This window comes from Nelumbo lutea, chromosome 2 (genome assembly GCF_056320005.1).
Source record: "Nelumbo lutea isolate HS-2025 chromosome 2, American lotus-T2T, whole genome shotgun sequence".
Classification (NCBI taxonomy): domain Eukaryota; kingdom Viridiplantae; phylum Streptophyta; class Magnoliopsida; order Proteales; family Nelumbonaceae; genus Nelumbo; species Nelumbo lutea.
This window is the reverse complement of record NC_142685.1, coordinates 74,752,551-74,762,799: the sequence shown is the minus strand read 5'-3', so window position 1 is coordinate 74,762,799 and position 10,249 is coordinate 74,752,551. Positions and strand designations below refer to the sequence as shown.

General features: G+C 40.2%; 1 long non-coding RNA gene and 1 pseudogene across 2 annotated transcripts; both read left to right on the top strand.

The window, feature by feature from the left end:
* Positions 1-1,401: 1,401 nt before the first annotated feature.
* LOC148871542 (uncharacterized) lies at positions 1,402-6,866 on the top strand. Its single transcript, XR_016107930.1, has 3 exons — positions 1,402-1,724; positions 6,049-6,182; positions 6,345-6,866. It is a non-coding gene; the product is annotated as an uncharacterized LOC148871542 (long non-coding RNA).
* Positions 1,718-3,860, top strand: LOC148871543 (cation/calcium exchanger 1 pseudogene; annotated as a pseudogene). The gene has a single exon (XR_016107929.1). The product of XR_016107929.1 is annotated as a cation/calcium exchanger 1 pseudogene (transcript).
* Positions 6,867-10,249: the final 3,383 nt, after the last annotated feature.

Below are 10,249 nucleotides of genomic sequence, written 5' to 3'. Positions count from 1 at the left end.
ATTTTAGTTTTTGGTAGTGTTTAAAATTAGGGTCTTTATAAAAATCTAAAGATGGTAGGAGCAAATATGTGCTTATCAAAAACGAATATCTGCTCCATTTCACCTTTAAAAAGGGCAAATTTCTTAAACCCCTGAAGTTTTTGACTGTTGCTGAAACTTCCTCTGAAGTTTTTGACTGTTGCTTAAACCTCGCCTAAAGTTTGGTAACTACAATCACCTTTCTTAAACTTACTAACATAGTTGCAAGTAGACCTCCTTTTAGCATCTTCTAATAAGAGACACAAAAATGTCCAAAATAACCATGCAGTTAACACTAAATCTGGTTTCTACAGAGAAAACAATACAAACTTTATGAACAAAGGAAAAAGAGTTTAAAGATGTAGCTTTACCTTTGCACGATTGATATGAAGGATACATTTAGAAAATAAATCAACTTTGTAAAAGAAATTGGAAGGGTTTGGGGTAAAAAATTAGTAATTGGTATGAAGAGAGATTTGGAAAATAAACATTTTGGTTGAAAGGAAACTATATGAGGTATTTTGGACATTTTCATGCATTTTATTAGAGGATTCTTTTCAAGGGAGGTGATTACAATTACCAAAATTCAGGATATGTTTCAGTAATGGTAAAAAAATTTTATGGGAACAGACTCCAAATAAGATCCATAAACGCTAGGGGTGTTCATATTAAATGTCGAACCGACCAAACCAGCCCAACTCAATCCAAGTTGGTCGATTTTTCAAAGTCACTAGTCCATTTCGATTTGTATGAAAAAATAAATCGACAATTGGGTTCGGTTTCGGTTTTCATGTAATTATTCAAAACCAAAGCCAAATTGAACCGAACCAATCCTTTATTTTTAAGTAATTATTAGTTAGTCCATACCCTATATCTTAAATGTTGATATATTTTATTTGTGTTTTGTTTGAACTTTGAAAAAAAGTTGATTATTTATGATAAAAACTAAAAATATAAAATCAATACAAATGTAATACAATTGTACAATATTTAATTCAATTTTATATAAATTTAAATATATATTGACAAAAAAATCAATTTTATATAGATATTTTAATTTAAAATATATATAAAAACCCACTAAACTGATAAATCAACCCTTCATATTTATCTTAATTTTACTTCAGAGTCAATCGATATTGATTTAGTGAAAATACTCAAACCGATTCAACCCGACCCGTAAACACCCCTGATAAACGCAATAGTTGAACCAGTCATGCTAATTATTTTATTGGTGTAGGCGATCTTAGTGGCAGGAAAATTCAATAATGACTAATGAGTCCAGTCCTGACTCCGAGTGTATGTAAACGTGCCTGAGCGGTAAAAGGTTCAACCGTTCAAGACAAACCTTAAACCTCATACGGTGAGCACACCGACTTCACTGCAACACTTCATTCAATTCCAATTTCTCCGTCGATCGATCCCCATTTTGCCACGTGGGCTCTGGATTCCAATCTTGGAAATATCACACGCAACATGGACATGCCACCAGAATGCACGTGTGCCATTTACCCGTCGGCCGTAACCGCGTCCTTGTCCTGGTCCATCTGTATTAAATAATTCTTCTCAGCTTCTGGCCTTGGATTGAATCCACCGATGCGATCGCCTCTGGGTAGTTGTATTATTATTAACAGTCTTTCACAATCCACAACCACGAACAACCAGAGGACTCCAGATGAAAAATTTCTCATACAACGCATCGAAAGGTTAGTTTTCTTCAAAACCCTTTTGTATATTTTTCCAAGCTTCTGCAAATATTTAGCCGAGATAGCCTGTCAAGATGGGAGTTTGTTTATAACCAGATGAGATTATCAATTCCCATTTCTTTGGGTCATTTTGTGTTCTGAGATTTCTGGTTTAGCTGGGTTGCTTTTATTTCTTCAATGGCTACAGTTGTTTCCAAGTCCCAGTCTAGAGCATACCTTGTATTCCTCAATATCTCCTTTCTGTTGTTATTGTGTTTCTTAATCAGGGCTCAATTTAATTCCTCAGAGTCCCAGGTCCTAAGTGGTTTAAGTAATTATCAGAATGGCAGCGGTGTGCATAGTTGTAAGCAGTTTCAGAAGCTAGAAAGTTACAAAGAAAAGTGCCTCTACCTTAAAGCCAATAGCCCATGTGTGTCTCAAGGTTTTCTTGACTATCTTTATCTCTTCTATTGCGTATATGGGAGATGGCCTGTTCTGGGCTATTGCCTTCTTTCAGTTTGGCTTCTTGTGCTGTTTTATCTATTGGGAAACACAGCTTCTGAGTATTTCTGTCCTTCACTTGAAAACTTATCCGGTGCCTTGAAGCTCTCCCCTCCTATGGCCGGAGTAACCCTCCTTTCTATTGGCAATGGCGCGGCTGATCTTTTTTCCAGCCTGGTGTCCTTCAGGGAGATTGGAACAAGTGGTATTGGCCTTAACAGTGTGGTAGGTGGGGCTTTCTTTGTCTCCTGTATTGTGGCTGGAGTCATAAGCATTTCCATGGGAAAACGAAGGACTTCAGTTAACAAATCTGACTTTCTAAGAGATGCTTCCTTTCTCCTTCTAGGAGTTATATTAGTTCTTGTAATTGTGATAATTGGAGAGATCAATTTGTGGGGTGCAATGGCTTTTACATCTCTCTACTTCTTGTATGTCTTTGTGGTCTACATCATGCACTCACGTAGAAGGAAAAACAGAGAAGGCTCTGTAGTGGTTTTGCCTATGAAGCATGATGATGAATTGGGTGTGCCCATTCTAGGTTGTAGCGGGGACAGAGAAGATCTTCAAGATATCCATTGTATAGAGGCTGATGGAAGCTTTTTTAGTTGGAATTCATCAATTTGTTTTGGTAGATGTCTGTTCATTCTGCTATTGCCCCTGTACTTACCAAGGAGAATGACTATTCCTGTTGTTTGTGAAGAGAGGTGGTCTAAGCCATTTGCAGTTATTTCACTTACATTAGCACCAGTTCTCTTGGTAGCCGTTTGGAGTTCAGGGAACATGGGCTCCAAAGGCAGCCTGGTGTCCTATATAATTGCTGGAGTAGTAGGGATTAGTTTTGGTGTAATTGCATTTGTGAAAACAGGCAATTACAGTCCACCCAAGAAATGCTTACTCCCTTGGTTTGCAGTTGAGTTTCTGATGAGTGTTACTTGGAGTTATATTATAGCAGAGGAATTGATTGGCCTGCTAGTTTCATTTGGGAAGATATTTGGGATAAGCCTTTCTATTCTAGGACTCACTGTGCTTGCTTGGGGCAACTCATTAGGGGATTTAGTAACCAACTTTACACTTGCAGTAAAAGGTGGACCAGATGGTGCTCAGATTGCAATGTCAGGGTGTTATGCAGGGCCAACCTTCAACACATTTATTGGATTGGGTTTATCTCTTGTGATTTCTTCTTGGAATGCTTATCCAGCGTCTATTATGATTGCTCAAGACAAATTTTTCATGGAGACTATCGCCTTCTTAGTAGGTGGGTTGCTTTGGGCTCTTGTGGTTTTGCCTAGTCGAAACATGAAGGTTGATGGGGTTCTGGGAGCAGGACTTTTAACCATATACTTGACTTCCATTTCTTTGAGGATTGCTCAAACACTAGGGTTTATCAAAACTTCACCAACCAGACAGTTATTTACTTTGTTTGATTAAAAAGATCACTTCTGACTAGTACGTATTTTTTTTTTAACTTATCTCTTCTCGTCAGTCGGACCATGATGTGTGAAGGATAATATCATGAATAATATTCATGAGAAGTGATGATGATGAAAGAATTGCCTCCAACTCAAGCGAGGTTTATTGTACATATATAACTGTAAGCATCAATGCTTTTGTTTACTAACAGCATGAAATATCTTTAATCGATCAGCAATTCTCTCTCCTCTCTCTCTCTTTCTCTCTCTCTCTCGGTACAAGAATATGCAATACTCTGTTATCTTAATAATTGATTTCCATATAACCAGTATGCAATGTTGGAGAATTCTGATACTTTTTGTCAGAAACTTGATAAGATGTCTGAAAAAAGCAATACCCATCTGATTAATTAATAAATTAGGAAAAAAAAAAAACTAAACTCGGATAAACTGAATGATCTTTGTTTGCATTATCTTTTACAAATTGTCCTACCCTTGTTCACATCCATATCAATGTGGGCAAGAAAGTTCCTAAAAGGGTTGATGCTTCTAAATTTCTACTGTTTCATTGTAAAATTATTACATTACAATCTTCTCTAAATTTTTGTATTTCACCCTTTCAAATTTAGTTCTTACTGCTATTTACTGTTATTCATTGTTTCAACAAATGCATGATCAGTTTTATCATGAATTAATTAAATTTTATTGAATTCAAAAATATAATAAAATTTTATTATTACTATTCTTATCTCTTTTAATCAAGTTTCACTTTTACTTCTACAAAACTTGACTGTTTTGGCATTTTTTTTTTTTTTCGTTTCAAGTGTCATCACTTTTTGATGGTAGCAAACTAGATGAGTTGTAGGGCATGTTCGGGGTGGGGGCATCCACTCCTTGTGGGGATGGGAATCTTCGAATTTTTTCCGCTTCAAAGCAATTACTTAAAAATTAAAAATTATGTATTATGGACAATTTACATTTGGGGTATTTTAGGAATTGAATTATAATACTTTAACGGTAATTAAAAAATAGAGTTATGGGACCTTAGGATTTTAAGAATTTAGAGAAAATTTAGATATTTTAAATATCAATATTAAACTTAGAGATATTTTACTAATTTACCTTCAAGTTTGGGGAATTATATACAAAACCCATCCCTGTCCCGTCCCCGGTTTGGGGAAAACTATTTTCCCTGTCACTGCCCCATCCCTGTTTAGGGTCGGAAAAAAATCCGCCCCATTTGGGGTGGGATGGGGCCCCAATTTTATGGGGGAAATTGCCATTCCTAAATAGGGTTATTTCTGCCTAGGAAATTAGGGGCTGTTTGGCAAGTCTTTGTAGGTAGATCTTTCAACAACCTTGTAGACAAGAAGACGCATTGAGCTTCTGGTTTGAGTCATGGTCTATCAGGCTGTTAAAAACAGCTGGGAAGGATATTTTCAGCATGGAAAGACCAAAAGCTTCATTTGAAGCTTTCCAATTTTTGGCTTTTTGGTTTAGACCAGGGTTCATATTCAGGGTTGGTCTTGAATTGGCCCTTTAACTTGATCCATTCCATCTAATTATACCTATCAAGAGGTTGAGAGATTTAAAGAGGCAATGAGAAATTTAATGGGGAGGGGAGATGTCACAAACATTGAATATTGGAAAGAGAGTTTTAACAATGAACTTATTTCTGAGAGCAATGATGAATTTTATTAGAGATAGTTAACACCTAAGAGTGTTTTTATTTTAACTTCTTACTTTTTTAATAAAAATAAATAATTACATATGAGAAATGTAGGGTAAGGAGGTTTTGTGAGCATTGAGGTGAGAGAACTTTATGGGCTGGACTGGGCTAGGCTTAACATGCTTGTCTGCTCCTCACAGAGCGTTCTTCACAACAACCTCACATCACATTCCGATCATACATCGGGAACATTTTGCGTATAAGGTTTCAAGTATTGATATAGGGTGATACGCCAGTAGGGTGTATCGTATCGGTACACTTTTTTTTTTTTAATTTTTTTTCGAATCTGATTCAAAGGGGCTGGTGTAAGGCTGGTCTACTCCTTGAACCACTTGTTGATCCGAAACACCTTCTGTAAGGGAATATTGGAAAGGCTCCAATACGATATGTATTGGCCGATTTTGAACCTTGCTCCCATACTTACATGTTGTTATTGATGGGTAGATGTTGCCAGTACATGGTGATGGTGGGATGTGCTGTGAGGAGCAAATCCAAATTCAACTTAGGCCTAGTCCAATAATTGATGTGTTAGCTTTTTTTGGTATTGTTTGAACCAACAGTATGTGCTTCGATGGTCATCTGCATATTGGGTTTTCTTGTCTCTATATATCTAAATTGGGTAGCGGTACAGACACTGAAGGGACAAAGGAAAGCACCATTCTCCGACTGTCTAAAGACTTCTTTCTCATTTGGCTGCTTCTTCCAGAATTTTAATGTTCAACTCAGCATACATGGAGGTGGAACCACCTAAGCGCAAGGTCGTATCCATTGAGGAAATCATGCAAGAAGAGGGTGAAATCCACATTTAAGGACATCATCACCATGTTCCTAGATCTTCCGGTAAAAATAAGTTCACTCTACTATCTATTGCAGATTTTTTTAGCTATGTATTGTTGTCAGATTGTTACTACTACTACCTTAGTTTTAGTTTGATTTGATAAATGATAATGTTTGAATTTTAAGCTAGTTTTGATTGCTTAACTTCTTTCTCAATGTTTTCAGCCGGCCAATGACCTGGGCGGTCGGACCAGTGACCTGGTCACAATATCGTTTGGATCAACCTCTTACCTGCTACCTTGCAGAAAAAGCTGTTGACTCGGTTTATGAGGTGGGCCCCACAGAAACAGCCTTTAAGCTAAGCTATGTTTTGTGGAAAAATCCACAGAGTGCAAAATCATCTGTGAATCATTTTTTGGGCTGCCACTTCAGCCTCCTTGGATAGCTTATCCAAATACCTCAAAGCTGCTGAACCAGCTTTGCCGAATGTTCAGCTCAGCCCATCCAAATGGGCCTTATATTATTTTACTCCTAAAAAATTGTTTTACGCAATTGACATCATTGGTATGGCCCTTATATTTTATTTTATTTTTATAAATTGTTTTAAACTATTGACATCATAGGTTGACTCCTTAGTCTCGTGGTTGAACTATTGACCAATTATCCGAAGAAAAAATGATTCAACCTCTTTGCTAGGTTTTAAAACATTATTTCAAATAAATAATGATGAGGAATGGTTTGACTCAATGACATCATGACATGTGGCACTTTAAACTGTCTCATGATATTTCAACGTCATATAGGCGATGGCTTCAAAAACATTTCTATCATACCTTGTCTACTTTAACTGTCCCGACATCACCTTGATAGGGTCGACCTAGCACCTAGATAGGGTCAGATTGGCGGAGGTAGGTTGGCGACTTGCATGGCGTGGTGGCCGATCTCCATTATGTGTGGGTTATCACCCTCTGAATCCTTTGGAATCACATTGCTTCATCGACAGAACCGATTCATGCTCCACATGCTTTGGAGGCAAATGGATAAGCTCTATCTCTTTACATGGAAACCACCTCCAAGCAAAGCGGGCTGGTAAGTTGCGTCCTCTTAGAGATCTTGGAGGCACTATATGAAAATCTATGACACTGTTTGTGGGAACCACTACACAAAAGCTGAGTTTTCACCAACCCTATGACTAAGCAAGCAATGGCATCAACCAACGACAACAACAACAACTCCTGGATCGAGGAAACCCCAACAGGGGGTAGAATCAGGGCGACCATCCTGGACAAGTTCCAGCAATTTGGCCTAGACAGAATCTCCTAGCCCTAACTATGGAGCTGCCTCCGCAGGTCGAACTCTCCATGACTTTCGTGAGAGTCAACTGCCAATAGTTCCTAGAGCTGGCGCAATACATCCGTGGCATCGACTTGTGTAAGCAAAGCTAGGAGGGTCACCTCATCGCGATGGCGTGGACGTAGCCCCCACAACAACACAATGATCCATTGATTCGTTGAGTGATCAACGCAAGCACTGACGAGTCCATAGTAGCAGGATGCAGTACTTCAACTGGTTGAACCCCAGCTCGTGAGCTGGACCATGAGGAGAACATGCCAAAGCGACCAAGATTGGAAGAGGTGATCTACTTCATCGAAGACGACACATGCGGGGTCTGCTACCCCCACGATGACACCCTTGTAGTTAAGCCCCTTATCCATGACTACGAGGTGAGAAGGATTCTAGTCGACTCTAGTAGCTCAGTAGATATCATGTTCCTTTGAGCCTTTGAGCAAATGAGACTACAGAAGAAGGACCTAGTCCAACCCGATGTGCCTTTGGTTAGTTTCAACGGAAAGGTGGTCTGATCTCTTGGGCGTATAAACTTGTCTGTAACTATAGGGACTGCACTGAATTGGACGAGGTTTCAACATGAATTCCTAGTGGTGGCAACAACTCTTCCCTATAATGCAATCTTGGGTGCTCAATTCTAAATGCCCTTAGAAAGGTGGTCTCCACATCCCACCTCGCAATGAAGTTCCTCATTGACCACAGAGTAGGAGTAGTGCATGGTGATCGACTCGAGTCATGGAAATGCTACGTGGTAGAATTCAAAAGCAAAGCGAAGATGTTGGAGATAGACATAGAGCCACCCCTAGAAAGCGACAAGGGGGAGCTCATCCAAAAGAGGACACCATCTTGGTGCCACTCTCTGATACCAACCCTGGCAAGATGGTCCAGATTGGCTCACAACTCAAAGAACCCATGTGTTTCGAACTGGTATTTTTTTTTTTAAATTGAATATTGATGTTTTTGCCTAGTCAGTTGCCAACATGCCCAACATAGACTATGATGAGGGGTAATATGGTCCTCCCAATCATACAATGACACATGGCTTCCGGATGACATCTCGGCACCAAGTCAATGAGCTAGCTCAGTAAAAATAAGTCAGAGCATAGGATTACGGCGAGCTGTCCTAGGAGTTGGTTGAGTTGTAGGGACTTAAGGTGACCTGCTAAGGAGAGCTCGCTAACCACCCCTACAGTTCCACCTCGGAAAGGCCGAGTTGGCAGCGACCTGTTTTAGGAGCCAGTCGAGCTAAGAGGACCTAAGGCGACATGTGAGGAAGAGCTCACTAACTGCCCCCAAAGCTCGCTACCAAAGGCACCGATAGCACGACCGTTATAACAACTCATTGTGTCACGCGCCTCGACTTCACTTGGACGGATCGTAACTCCCGTGAAGATTTCTCAACTAACACCTTAATGCGCTTGAAAATAAGGAAACAACTCCACAAAGAGCTCAAGACTGTTACCCTAAACCCCCAGAGCCCAGGAGCCTATATAAGATGTCCAGAACCACCCAGAAAGGTATGCACACTGAAACACTTAAGTTCTCTCATACATTCCTACGAAATTCCCATATTGACTTAAGCATCGGAGTGTTCTTCTGGGTAAAACCTACCCGGACACTCTCACCCTTCTTTCTTTACAGCTCTTTCCAGCTCGAACACCTAGATACCAGCTCGACACTACTAGATCAGAACCTTGTTCGAACCCAGTCAAAGGATACGAGGGAGCGAGTAGATCGTGCATCTTAAATTGGCGCCGTCTATGGGAAAACGTTACAAAAAGCTAAGTTCTCTGTTACTGTTTTGAAAGTTAAGAAATGGCCTACTTAAGCAACCAACTTTCCAATAACAACAACAACAACAGTGATAATGGTTGAATCCCCACTTTTACTATTGGATAGATAAACGTTCCTCTGCACCTTGTTACCGTACTAGAGAATATGAGCGCACCTCCTCCTGTAGTTGAGTCCGTAGTGGCTCCTATAGCAGTAGACGCATGACACTTCTATGATTTGGTATGTTGCGCACGTGGAATGAGCGAGCAACTCAAATCTTGGGAAAACAAATTAATCTTTGTAGCAGGATAGCAACAACCACATCAACAATTACAACAACACCAACGCCAACAAGTGCCTAGCAGGTACCTCAGCACAGCTTGCAGGTGCCTCGAAACAAGCAATAGGTACCTCTCGAGCAGAATGCCGACCTAAATCAGGTCGGCCACATCAACCTGGCCCCAGTCCGTAGCCAAATTCAAGGATCTAGCAGTGTACTAGGGAACACCAACAACCAGCCTCCCATTGACAACGCAACCCTCAATAACAACCAGCTACCGATGGAGAGCCGAGTTGTGGCTCCAGTTGGGACTGAGGCCACAAGCTTGTTCACAGGGACCAAGAAAAAGCGTGGAAGGTGCGCGCACTGTGCTAGGAAGAAAAGCCAGCTTGCTCTAACTAGGGAGGCATCGGGAAGCAAAGTGAACAACGAGGAAAAGACAACCAGCAACAAGAAAAAGAAGAAAAGTAAATCTCCTAGAAGAAGCAGGTCACCTTGGAGTAGGTGCAGTAGCTCGCCACGAAGAAAAAGTAGGTTGTCACCTCAGAGCTCGACTCAACGACAAGCCCCTCCACCTCTGTATAGCAGCTTGCCTTTGACGAGATGAAAAGATACCTTAGTTTGCCCCTTGTTGACCAAACCCGAGAATAGGGTCGAGCTCAAACTTTATCTCTCTGCGAATGACGAAATGGTTAGCTCGGTCCTAGTAAGAGAAGTCGACAAGGTACAA